Source organism: Rhopalosiphum padi, chromosome 1 (genome assembly GCF_020882245.1).
Source record: "Rhopalosiphum padi isolate XX-2018 chromosome 1, ASM2088224v1, whole genome shotgun sequence".
NCBI classification, from domain to species: Eukaryota; Metazoa; Arthropoda; class Insecta; order Hemiptera; family Aphididae; genus Rhopalosiphum; species Rhopalosiphum padi.
This window is the reverse complement of record NC_083597.1, coordinates 88,081,650-88,095,435: the sequence shown is the minus strand read 5'-3', so window position 1 is coordinate 88,095,435 and position 13,786 is coordinate 88,081,650. Positions and strand designations below refer to the sequence as shown.

Here is a 13,786-nt window from a genome sequence, read left to right as displayed (position 1 = left end):
TGATTATTATTATTATTATTATTTATCATATCATCATCTGTTATAAGTGTTAACCGTGGCCGCCGAAGATGACGCTATATCGATCAACCCACGACGTCGCGGTGTGTTTGATTTCCATCTATCTCTGCACGTCTTGATCATAATTAATATTGTCCCGTTATATATTTTTGTTTGATTTTTTCGAGTTTTGGTTTGTGTAAAAACCTCTCGCAAGCCATTTTGGGTATTGAATTCCGTGGTCGTTTCAACACGGTAACACAAAAAAGGCGTCTATATATATATATATACTTTAAAAATAGTAACGCCCTTATATGATGTATGTAGTTGAAAACGTATTTATTTCATTATATACGCGTAGTTTCCCTAACATTTCTTGTAAGTTGTATACTCCGGGAGTGAGGCACTAAAGCACAAGTGCGCGACATATTATAATATAATAGAATGTGTGGATATTGTGAATACGTATGACATCTTTGATATTATCAACTATATATATAGTTTGTCCAGCGAGAGAACGCGTCGATTCTGCGCAACCCTCCCGCGTCACCATGCTATCGAAACTGGTTCGCTTACGGCTGAGGGTATCGTTGGGGAATGCGCAGGAAAAATGATTTTGGACGATTTGCGGCGCGTTCTCTCGCTGGACAGACTATATGTCTGTTGTTTTCGAATCTAACACGAGGGTTTATTTTTTTTTATAGACTTCAATGATTTTGAATTATCTATTCGACTTTGAATATGATTTGCGAATTAATTTCCACCGTGTAGTGGACGTCGCATTTAATTAGAGAACCAAGAATGTACCTATAGTGTCCTATTGTATTAATAACGAAATCAATATGTATTTTTTTTTTTTTTAAATACGTTATAAAAGCAATTTCCACCAATGGTCTTATCTGGGCACGTCTGATATATTGTCGTGGATTTGTTTACATATTAAATGCAAACAGGTGTTAAATTTCATTTGAATATTGCCTCACCTGCCTATGAAATTCAGTACCGCCCTAGACTTTGAGGTGATTGATAACTTAATAACATACATGAATTCACTTAATTACATTTTTCATGTACAAAAACGCCAAGCATGCACACATTCCAATTGCATACAATAATTAGCAGTTAAATAAATTAATATATTTTTTTTATGTATTTCAATATTAATAAAATATTATTTTTACGTTGCGTCATAAATACCAATTCATTATTATATTTACATAATATTTACTTAAAATATGCATAGTGATTGAACTATTCATATTTTCAGCAAAATAACACCACAATCACACACGCATATTGTATATATATCGCTTTGTTAAAAGGTTATATATTAAATTAATATTATTAATGTTTAAATATTTCTTATTAAATTATATAAAAATGTATTTAAACTCCACGTTTAATAATAATTTATATAAACGTTAGTGCTCAGATTTTTTTATTTATACTATCTAATAAACGTATAAATTGTAAGTAAATGAAGTAGAAATTATAATTTATTTTAAGTATTTTTATTTTCTATATTCTATAATTCTATATCTTCATTGATTCGGTATGCATAAACAATGTATATAATTCTAATTACTATGGACTGAATCGTTAATTAACAAAATGATCTAATGTGACCATAAATTATAATATTTTAATACAAAAATTGTTTTTTGAAAGTTGAAATACATTATCTTTACTTAATTATTTTCTTAGATATAATTGCTGTCATTATAAATTGTTATGTAACTTCATAATATTGTATTCACTCATTTATTATTTGGGATATTATGTAACTAATTTATTCATAAGCATGTGGCCATGTAGGTTTCGTTTCTATTGTCTTAAGTTAAACTCTTTGCATGGGCCTTTTAAAAACCTCTATAAACACATCACGAATTTGATAAATACATTTTTCAAGTTTTTTGTTATAATAAAATCATTATAAACACTTATAATATTGCGGATATATTTAATCCAAGTTTCGTTGGTTATAACTTATAAAATTATGTTTGTTGTTCACAGGTGTATTGGAAACGTAATACATTAGGAATCACATTGGACTTTTTTGGATATTCACAATATGATCAATACATTAAGATGGCGATATGTTGAACTGCCTTCAATGTGTTTGTTAAACAAACGATTTGTCTAACTGTTAATACTTGTAATAATATGAGTTATTTGTTTCAGCACTTTTATACATTTTTGAGAACCGTCTGTTTTTCGCACATTATTGTTATTGCAGCTCAGCTGTGGAGCCACACTCGTTCCTATCACAAACATATATCGTCTTAAACCATTAACCAAGTAATGTATTTATACTTTTAGTAGTCTCAATTCTTAATATACCTTCCGTTATCTTATCATTATTTAAAGAAAAATATTGCTGATTAGTGTTTCAGGTATAAAACAGCAGCTACACAGTACACATACAGTCAAGGCGAAAACGATGTTGTCACGTTGATATTAGTTTAAAATTTAAAACTTTTGTTATTATGAACACCTATAATATCGGAGTATATGATGTGGTTATAAAACAATGTCTTGTAGTTTTGTGGATAAGTTCAATGTATAGCGAATCCAACCCAATTAACATTATATAATATAAATATATTGTATTGTTCCAAGACAAAAAGCGATAATAAAATATATGTAAGAACCACGACTGTTTGTTAGTACACGTCTGCAACCGTTTTATAACTTATATAACGACTCGGGACATATAATAATAATAATAATATTCACACAAATACCGTATAATACTGCCGTCTTATGGATACGATTGGAAGAGAATTGCGTGTATAATAATACGATATGTGATATAATATTATATTATGCGGTGATGGGGTTAGCCGGTTAGGTGTCGTGTGGGAGGAGAGCCACGTTGCAAAAACTTAAAAATAAAAAAAAGCCGGCTATGGTGGGCCAATCGAAAAGCAATCCCGTCTTCGGTGGCAAAAGAAACGCGTATATATATATTGACTGTCGGGTGCCGAGGAAGAGGGTAGCGGAGGTTATATTGCCGTCCGATAAAAAGGAAACTCCTCTTTATTCTCGGGTGTGGCGGAAAGGAAAAAAAAAACGAAAAACGAAAAAAAGGAGAAAGAAAGTGTGGGCTGGCGGGCGCTAGGTGGGGAGAAAATAGAAAGAATATAAGGAAAGGATAAAGGACCGTTTTCCATCCCGAGATTTCGTCCCGGACGCAAAATAATGTATACGACGACGACGACCACCACTACCACCACCACACCGTATATATATATATACGGTCGGGCGCGGATTGTAAATGCGCGAGCTTTACACATGATTGCGTCCGAACGGTTACCAACGGCAACGGTCCCCGCGCCGCAGCATCCGATATCGTCTCCCCGCCGATATATCTCCCCCGTCCGTCACTCGCGTGTACTACCACCGCCGCCGCCGCCGCCGCCGTGGGATTTTAATACAACCGACTTTCATTGCGGTAAAAATAATGCTGTCCTCTCCACCGGCCGAACGGGCGAGCGGGCGGGCGGTCGCGTGCGAGAGCGCAGTCCGCCGCTCTCCGCGGTCCGGATTGCACCACCCCGCGCTGCACCTCCCCGTCCGCGAGCGACTTCCACTCCCAAAAGCGACCCGAAAAGCACCCTTTTTCGCGAAATCGTAGGCAATAATCAATAATTATACATACGTATATATGTGTGTAGTACGAGCCGACACACACGCACACGCCGAAAACGACGGTATACACACACACACATATATATATACATGATATGAATGTTCAGGGCCCTCGTTTCGAATTCGCCACTACTCTCGTCCTATCCAAGTCTCGAAGGATTCGGCCGACGATTAGCTAGCCGGCATCGGACTCGGTGGTGCGCGTCGTGTGTGTTTATATATATATATATATATATATCGCATATATGCGTATATACGGTGCCCGTAGCGGTGACGTGCGTGCGTGCGCGCTTACACGCACGTAGGGTGTACGACCTTTGCCCGTTTTCCTCGGTAAATTTCCGTAAGTCCTTTACTGGGCACCCCACACTAAAGGGGTACGAGCGAACGACCGATATTATACAGACACGGACGGAGATACTATATATAAATATATATGTTATGCAAAGGTCTTATGACTTATATGTGTGTGTGTGTGTTTTTGAACTGTAATAAATGTATACCCGACTAGGAGCTATTTTTTTTTAATATGTGCAAAATATATCATCGAAGACCCACAAGGTCACGACCGCGGTAAAATCTCACGTATACATTACTTTACGACGGGACCTTATTGTGTCGCAACGACGTAATATATCGTTTCTTGGAGTCTACGAGTATACATAACTTCTAACACATCAGAGTCCAAAATTCCCGGAATAAAGCCCCACCGCAGTCTGTGATTGAGATTTAGGACTGTTTGAACTCGAACTATATGCCTAATATGTTATATATTATATATAGCTATATGTATTGCGCATATAATCGGCCGTTTTTTTTTTTGGAAACCGTAAGTTCCGCCGAGTTAATCGATTTAAAGAAAAATTAACACTCTTTATACAACAACTCTAAAGGTCGAAGTTACGTAGATTAGATTAGTGTTCGATGTAAAAGTTTCGGCCGACTATTTGATACGTCTCCTAAGCGCGGAAATACTCGTGATTAAGATTTTCTAGCCGTTTTTTAACGTCGTGATTCGCGATCAATATATTATTTGCCATGCTGATTTGAACAAAACTACAATATTGTATTCGAGTCAACGACGTACACGCACTCTCTGAGATAGATGATTGGCATAATTAGCGAAATGACCGTAATACGGACTGCTCGGTGTTTTCAACAAAACGATTTAGTTTTATAGCCTTTTATACGGCGTTTCCCGTTCGATATACGTGTCTAGACTTTGGTTTCACATGAGACGCGGGGAATTTCGCAGGACGTTTAGAAGACACCTTATCAATTAAAATATCGTTTCTGAATCCCTGGGGGGTTTTGATGGACAATGTTGTGTCCGCGGTAAGAAGAAACTGGAGAGAACCTAACGGACTTAACCGTAAAATCAGAAAATCGAAGAAAGTTAAATAAAAACGCGAGGCGATCGTTTAACCGTTGAATCCGTCGCGTTTAGACGACTATAGTATATCGGAATAACTCGGTGCCGATTCATTAAGACACGACGAGACGAGAAATAATGTCAAAAATAAAAACAAAAAATGCTTTTAAAAACGATAGGTCTTGTCAAGAGCTATTTCGGAATACCTGTAATGGAATAATGCGTGTATATACCTATATATATTTTACGTTTCGGTTAGTGAGTAAAGTGTGTGAGAAAAGAAAATCAACGGTGCGGAGCACTACGCGCCGCCGTCAACACGAACAATTTCAATAAATATAATAACAATGATTTAATTACGATTGTATTGTCGTAACAATAATGTACTGGAAGACATAATATTATAAGGAAGAACGTATATAACCGACGATCGATAATACCTATTATAATTTTATTTAAATACGTACAAGGTGATTCGTTTTAACGGAACATTAACATTATAACCGCAGTGAATATAGTAACTTTTTTCCCTTAAATTTACATAGGTAATATAAAGCACTTACTGTAATGAAATACTATATACTCTGATTTCTTGAAAAAAAATTCATTACATGATAAATTTTTCTTAGATTTTTAAATTTTTACTTTGTACCAAGATAGACCATATTTTTATGAAAACATGCGCTTTTAAAATCTAATCCTATACGTCCAGTGAAATTGATCTGTAAAATAAATGTACTCCAATCGTTTATAATATTATAACTTTAGATATGAATAATTAAGAAAAAACCTTCTGGTTCGATTTTTGTTTTTTGTTTTTTTTTTACAATGTCAGTATGTTGGAAAATATAATTCGTGAAATTAAAAATAATCACTATACTTAATAAAAACCAGTAAAAGTTATTTTTCGCAAAAATCGTTAAATTTATATAATAAAAATTGTAATACTATAATATCGAAAGTTGATGAAAATTATAGTAGTTATGTATCTTGTCAAAATAACCACCTTCTATAAAGTGTAAAAGTGTATTCCGCACGTACGACTTCCACTCATACACACGTCAAAATTAAACTACAAACGTTAGATGAACTTGAAAATGAAATGTCATGTTTCGTTCTTGTAGTAGATTATTGTGAAACTTATACAAGGTTGTAGGAAAATTGATAAATTATTTGGAATCAGTCAATATAAAAAACAAATTATATGAGTTTGTTATGGCACAAGTACCTATCTATATCTAAATTTCAACGTTATTCGTAATTATACTTAAAATGTCGACTATTTGAAAATTATAGGAATTGATTAGTAATCAATATATTTTATTTATTAAAGTGTTTTAATTTGTATAAATTAGGTACTGGATTATATAGTATGACACATTGTATTTCAAATTGTCGTAAAATCATTTTTAAAGGCTTAATAAAAATAATTTCTTAGTATGTAAATTTTAATAACTCAGAATTTAAAATGAAGACATTTAAAACTTTAATCTGCTTAACAATTTATTATAAAATAAGGAGTTTGTTTGCCATTAGACTTTTTTTTAAATTGTGTAAAAAATCGTGTTAGTTTTAATTAATTAGAAAGCACTATTTGTGTTGAATACTATAAGCTAATGGGAATACAGAATACGTTGTAATATATTTACATTAAAATATGTAAAACGCAATTAGGATATTTATTTAGTTTTAATAACCATCGAAAACAGTATTTTTTATCTACTTTGTACCGGCCGCAATCGGGATATAAAAAAAGGAAAAAAAGACCACTTCGAGTCGCAATCAGGCAACACTCAATGAATCAAAAACAATAACGTTATTATACTCGTTGATTGGAAGTAGTACGATATTTGTAGCAACGATTCGATAGCACAAGAACACTACTTTTTTTTAGAGCAATGTAAACAGCGTTTCGCTTGATTTCGGTATTAACGTTTACGGGTACATTTTAATTTTACTTAGTAACAATCATCAATTTATTTAGCTACGTACAGCGCTCCTTTTTTTCAAGCGTTAACAGTTTCTAATAAATAAAATATTTCTATTATTTCCTAAACAAAAATAAATAAGATTAATTTTAAATGTGAAAAACGGTTTCATATACTAATGCGAAATACCGAAATGACATCACTGACATAACATGTAGACTGGTAAAGACTGATTTTCGTAAAAAATGTAAATTTATCACGTTTTTGTGGACGCTATAAAATACGGTTCTTTCTTGAAATTTTTAATCGAGGATTATAGTTATTGTATTTTTAACTAAAAAAAAAGTAGCATGTTAAATATGAAACACCTCCATATTTTATATTTGTACAAAAATAGTGATGAATCTTATGAATATTGATGTTTTATTATTACGTGGCGGTAGCGCACACTGTCGCGTGTAAAAACTTACAACCACTGAAACTGAATTAATGCCTATTACCGCGGTCGTTACGACGAACAACAACTGAAAATTATCATTGTTTTATGCATTTAAAATCGTAAAATCGTATTTTATTATTAGTGCGGTATAAGAAAACGAGGGAAACAATATTGCGCGGTTTTCGTGATAAAAAATAAATAAAACTATTGTTTGGCGAAACACAATTTGATTTCTATGTACATTCGCCCCGCACGCACATACACGCACATGCGCGGGGCACGTCGGTTGACAGATAATAATACGTCTTCGCGTCGACTTTATGGTTCTCAGATAACGAAATATAATAATATATAAATGTACCCGAACTTTAGTGGCACTTATGTGACACAGCTCGTATGCTTTCTCATAACGGGGAGGGTCTTAAAGCTTTTTTAATAACTTAACGAGACACAGAATACGACGTTTTGTCAAAAAAACAGAAAATAAATAATAACAGCTAGTGGATATATAGTTTTTTTATTTTTTGATTGCCGGCCGAGACGATAAAATTCGCTTAGCTCTCCCCGGAAATTGGGTCCGGAGCTATTAACAAAATCCAAATAAATATTAAATTGTATTCGTAAAACTTCAAAAAATTCTCTTCGGAGTGTTTTTATTTTCATTTCCATGTTATATTTTTTAATGAAATTTATGCCTTTATATTTTTTCGTTACGCCGTTTTAGTTGGAAAAATGTCAACATAATTTCACTATAAAACTACGACAACGCTAAGGTATACAAATGTTTAATTCATAATCACATAGGCGTGTGCAGATAGAGTATTATAGGTATAGTCACATATTTATTTATGATTTGTACATACATTTTATCCCAACGAAATTGTTCTTTTACCAAACCCTTATTATCATTAGTAAGGTCGGTTTGGGTAATCCTTACTTTTTTTTAGCTTAAAAAAATACAATATACTCGTACTTTAATAAATATTTGTCAAAACATCGTTAATAATCGTTGTAAATTAATAATCCAAGTAAATATATACAGTTACCTAATATACTATATACATAACGTCATAATTCATTCAATAAGCTAATTATACATTCAATATTACATTTTGAATATGAAATACATTTTTTACGATACTTATCATCTATCTCAGGGTATGTGATTTTTATGATTATTTTCCAATCAAAATATTTAATATTTTATCGTTTATAATATGTATTAAAATATGCATTAAAAAAACCTATTAGAGTAGTAATCTGTCTACCCTAACTATCTCGTGTGCATTCCTATAGATAAAAATAACTCATTTCATTAACAATATACATTAACATAACAATTTTTTTTATTAAAAATCTGAGGGACGAACAGTTTAATGTATAATTTGTATTGTTTAGTGTTCCACTAAAATTAAAATTCTCCGCACGGTTAACTGATGTTATATAATTATCAATATAATAAGTTGTAGATCTTTGTTGTACTTAATATATTTATAATTTATAGTAAATTATAAATTACAATATTACATTGTGTTTATAATTACAAATTGATTCAATTAGCAATTAAAAAAAAACCCATTACATATTATTATGCTGAGTAGGTTGTATGTACAATTTTAAGGTCAGCGTTTGCATATATTAATTGTTTTTAAACGTAAAAGATGAAACAATTTTTTTTTAATGTACTTATTGTAAGTCAAACATTTTATTTATTGTACAGTTTTTATTTAAAAAAAATGTTTAATAATTTATTTAAATAATAAACAAAATAATTACTCATATTTCAAAGTATTTTAAAAGGTATAATAGTAAATTAATTTAAACAAATAATCATAATGAATAAATAATAGATTTTAATACTGATGTTTCTAGCAACTTGTAACTTACTTTATTTTTACTTTAACTTTACAATTCTATTAAATTCAATCATCGAGACTTCTTTTAATTAAAAGAAACATTTTATCAATGTGGTCAATGCATTTTATATTTTATTTCCAGTGTATTCAAGTAAATTTTTCTGGTATTGTTTTGTTGATTTTATCTAATTACTTATTCGTTAATTGTTTTATACATTAATAAATTAGCTTTTTATTGGAACACATAAGTATAATATTGTATACTTCAATTTGTTAATATTTAATTTGTACTTAAATTTAATGAAGTTTGGTCAAAAGTATAAACAAATAAATTTCAAGAGAAAATATTTACTAGTTTGTGTATCATAATATATTAAGAGGAAAAACATAACTTAATTGAGTTTACTAGCCGAATCTATTTATATGTAGTAAATAGTAATACTGATTTGAGATATTTATTTTATTAATTAAAAGGGAATCCAGAGAAAAAAAGTCAAAAGAATCAAGGAAAGAAAAAAAGTTTAACTATTGTTACATAATACATCTTACTATAATTCCTCTAAACAGAGTCTCGGGTTTTCAAAAGTTATTTTTTTTCATTCTTTATAAATAAATAGAAATATTTAGATTTATTTAAAAAAAATATAATTTAATTTGTTATTATTTTCTTTATTTTTGTTTACATTAATACGAATAATTATTATGAATATAATAATAATAAAAAAAAACTTTTTAGTAGAAATTTAAACGTTGACCAACAATCAACCACTTTATTTTTTTTCCTCAATTGCCAGAAAATAATAATTTTATTTATTTTTGTCACTAGCTTCAATAATAGTAATGTATTTATTTTAACAGCGAAGTTTTTAAAAATAACTATTTAAAAATTATAATTTATATCAGCTCTATATTTATAATTATTTTAGTTTGAAACATTTAAAGGTCATGGCTAGGTAATTAAAACAGTTTTAAACTATACGAAAAATGATGAAGTATAATTGTTAATAACTAGATAATGTTAGAGAAAAAATATTTAAAATTGACCACTATATAAAAACATGAGTCCAGCGACCTCTACATAGCTAAATATGACTATGCATTTATAAATAAAATTAAATAATCATAATTTTAAAAAGTGATACATTACGAACATAATGTAAAGTATTCTAGGCACATTAAAGACCATAAAGAATATTTTAAATTTTCCTAAATACACTAATATAAATGTGAATTTTTTTTAAAAAAAAAGTCGTATCTTAAAGGGGCTACTATAGAATCCATCTTCTTTTTTATATATTTTTCTGAATGAACGTAATACAACTTTCATCAAAATTAAGCTTTAATCGCACTTATTTGATAATTCTCTATAATCTGTTATCAGGAACCAAATTATAATTATATACAAATAATGTAATACATTAAAAGATAATCAAACATTAATAAAATAATATAACACATTATTCTACTTGAATTGTATTATTCTTAAAAATTAAGATATATCATACTTTACCTACTATACTAATATTAAATACAATTATTGATTATCTTTTTATTTTCTATTCGTTTTTGGACATTGTATATAATATTTCAACATGTAATGTATATGAGCGTATACCTTATATTAAATAAATCAACTCCTTTTCGGGCAAGGAGTGACCTCACCCTAATTTTAAGCTCGTCTAATGTCTATATTCTAATGGAAAAATATACCATTGAGTACATTAAAAAAAAAATAATGTTGTCCTTTAAAGAAATATAAACAACAAGATTAATATTGCCCATATTTAGTATTTTTACCATTATTATTATTATCAACGTATACGTACAATATATTATATGGAAATTAAAACATTTAAAAAAAAAAAATACTTTTTAGTCATTGATACAATTTTAAATGTACACGATAATTTAACGTTTTAATTATTATTTATTTAAATATAGGTATGATATTACTTAACATATTTTAATGTTCTCCAATTATTAATTTGTTGTAGTTTATGTCAAATGTATACATTAATTTGTATGAGAAAATACGTCCGGACAAATCAATAAGTATAAATCGATTAAAACATAACCCTTTTGGACCAAACATTTAGAGGTGGCTACACAGTGTAGCATAGTTTATATTTTTCACACGTCATCTTCCTTTTGTTTTTAGGCGTCTAGGTGAGAAATGAATAGTTAAAGTCACACATCCCCACCCCAAAAAAATCATGTAAATCATAAGAATATAAAATGTTTAGATAAAAATCTAAAAAAAAATAAAATTTATACTAAGACAATAGTATAATTACATGAGATTCGGAAAAAGGAAATTGTTAAAAAAAAAATTATGACATTTTAAATTATGCCAATACTGTTTATAAGACTTAACTCCTAAGTCTAACGAACATATTGTATAAATTATTTATAAATTTGTCAAAACAGGATTCAGCTTGATCATGATACACTTTTAATCAACGACAATGCTAATCTCGATTTTCACTAATTTTGTGTATTTACTAGTTTCTGTAACCACACAAAGGCATGCACTATACGTTATATAGTTATTATAACATATTACTCTAGTGCGTTGAGCTCTTTCTTATCTTAAAATAATGCCATTCCTCCATTATTGTATTTTGTATTATAGAATAATTGGGGTATAGGTGTCGAGTAATCGGCGAGTTCAGTGAGTATAGCATAATATACAGATATAGATGACCATTAAAATGTCCACCACTGCGAATACCAGCAGAAAAATATATAGACGGTCAAAATGTCTTAACAAAGTTGTGAAAGTAATTTTTATTGCTCTGCCGGCTATTAAGCCGTTGAAGCGTACTTATAAATAATTGTTGCACTCCGTATTGTATATAGTGTATGGTTGGGGGGGGGAAGGACTCGTGTCTCATTTTCGTCCCATTCAATAGGTACCTAACAAGGTGTTCGTATTAATATAGCGTGCAGTCTCGAATTGAATCGTATAAAATACACTCCAGAAGACAAAATAACTGTACATATCACTGGCATAATGTGCGAGTTGCTTTTTTTTCTCTTTTTTTTTCATTAAACGCGTTAGTAAATTCCACGTTTACTAATACACTAATCCGGTCTAAAAATTGCTATAATTATGTAGCGGATTTGTACGTTTTTACATAATATTATATGTATTTATTAACAATTTATTATTCATCATGCAGCGCAACGGGGGTGAACATGTGAGAGACTTACAAATTACACGATTTGTATAGAAAAAAAAACGATTTTTTCCATATTAAAGCATATTTTAGACGCTCTATAGAGACGATATTCGGCATAATATATTTCACAATTGCCAAATAAAATAAATCGCACCTATTATTGTTCATATTATTTTGTAATGTATATATTATTATTATTTGATAACCGTAACATTTTTGTTATCTCGTTGCGGATAAGTAGTATACTTGTTTACCACGTCGATTTGGTTGAAAACGTCGATTTTACATAAACTATAATTAAAACATAATAAACAAAATATTCCGAACAAAATGTAAAAATCATAATTACTATTTTGTTCTTCCGCGATTCCGCAGATTACATTTTTAGCCATAATATACATTATAATAATATATCGTATATATAAAAAACATTCAGTTCAGATATATGCAATTAAAACCCTTGATCTGATTTTGGCATATTAACACAAGTGAAGAATACTAATGAACATCGCGATATTATTATAATTACTTATTTTTCTTTGACCTCGTGCGTGTACAACGCACAACAATAATTATTATTTGTTCGGGTGAAATATACAAAATCATAATCATTATTTTCATAGCAAAGTGGTACCTTCAACGTTTAGTTGTGCAATTCATAAATGAGATTTTTTTGTTATTTATCAATTAAAACGAAGAATAACTTATTGTTATTACGATATACAATACAGGAACTATTGTTAAGAAACATCTCTGTAAACAAATTATTATCGAGACAAAGGATGAACTGATGTTTACAAATTCTCAGTAAGATACAAATTAGGTATACAATATAATACGCGTATATAATGTATAATAATTTGCTTTTTTCAATTAGTGAATTATACGAGAATTATTATTCAAGATCAATTATATTCTTCTGTTTATACATTTTTTTTTCTACTAAAAACGAATATAGTTTCTATGATTATTAAATACACGCCTGCGATACAATTTAATTCGTAGCTGTGGCTTTACTTCGTAACTAATTATTTCACATTCATTCCATATATTATATTGTATTTTTATGATTACTTCAATGGGGAATAATAAAAAAAAAAATAGAAATTCTCATTAATTCCATCAATTATTAAACAACAATGATAACCTCCTTCGAGTTGGTTTCAACCCGAATTTAAATTCAAATTTATTCCTCCGCAGCGGAAAAGAACAACTCTCGTAGAAATTAATTTTCATCTCTGCCAGCGTTCACAAATTAATTTGTTTTGTTGCCGAAAAATGATACTGACAAAAATTAGTTAAGATAATTGTTAAATATGTAAGTAGGCACTCAAATAGTATAAAATAATCGTTAAGTATGC

The 13,786-nt window shown here is 29.8% G+C and overlaps 1 long non-coding RNA gene across 1 annotated transcript in view; it reads left to right on the top strand.

Moving 5' to 3' along the window:
* LOC132921785 (uncharacterized) overlaps positions 1-2,650 on the top strand; it is a 29,611-nt gene extending 26,961 nt beyond the window's left edge. The window contains exons 4-6 of the long non-coding RNA XR_009660950.1: positions 2,011-2,114; positions 2,179-2,295; positions 2,383-2,650. This is a non-coding gene — a long non-coding RNA (uncharacterized LOC132921785). The remainder of the gene's footprint in view (positions 1-2,010; positions 2,115-2,178; positions 2,296-2,382) is intronic.
* Positions 2,651-13,786: the final 11,136 nt, after the last annotated feature.